The sequence below is a fragment of the Penaeus monodon genome, chromosome 34, assembly GCF_015228065.2.
Source record: "Penaeus monodon isolate SGIC_2016 chromosome 34, NSTDA_Pmon_1, whole genome shotgun sequence".
In the NCBI taxonomy this organism is placed as follows: domain Eukaryota; kingdom Metazoa; phylum Arthropoda; class Malacostraca; order Decapoda; family Penaeidae; genus Penaeus; species Penaeus monodon.
In genome coordinates this window covers 12810760-12811169 of record NC_051419.1, presented here as the reverse complement: position 1 = coordinate 12811169, position 410 = coordinate 12810760, and positions in this window count along the sequence as shown.

Below are 410 nucleotides of genomic sequence, written 5' to 3'. Positions count from 1 at the left end.
AAGGCTGATGATTATATAATTTGAATATTTCATTGGCCAGTGCTCCTTTAACGTGAAGACTAGTATTTCTTGTCAAACTACAATGCTTCACCAATTAGTTCTTAATCTGATTTACTTAATTAGACCATTTTGTTTAAAACCATAATGTATTATACAAATGTAGCGATCCATCCACGATGATGGTGGTTATTAGAATTTCTCTTTCCTCTTCTTTTCTCTCTCTTCTCTTTCTTCTCCAGTTGGACACTAAAAAGTGTTATGAATATATTAGCTTCTGCCCCCTTTTAGTATGGGAATTCAATGTAAAGTGAAGTTTTATACAGATTACTGATTTCATTGTGAATTTTGTTTCTTTTTGTATGCAGATTACTAACTTTATTATGTTTATCATTTCATTTTAAGTAATTGTA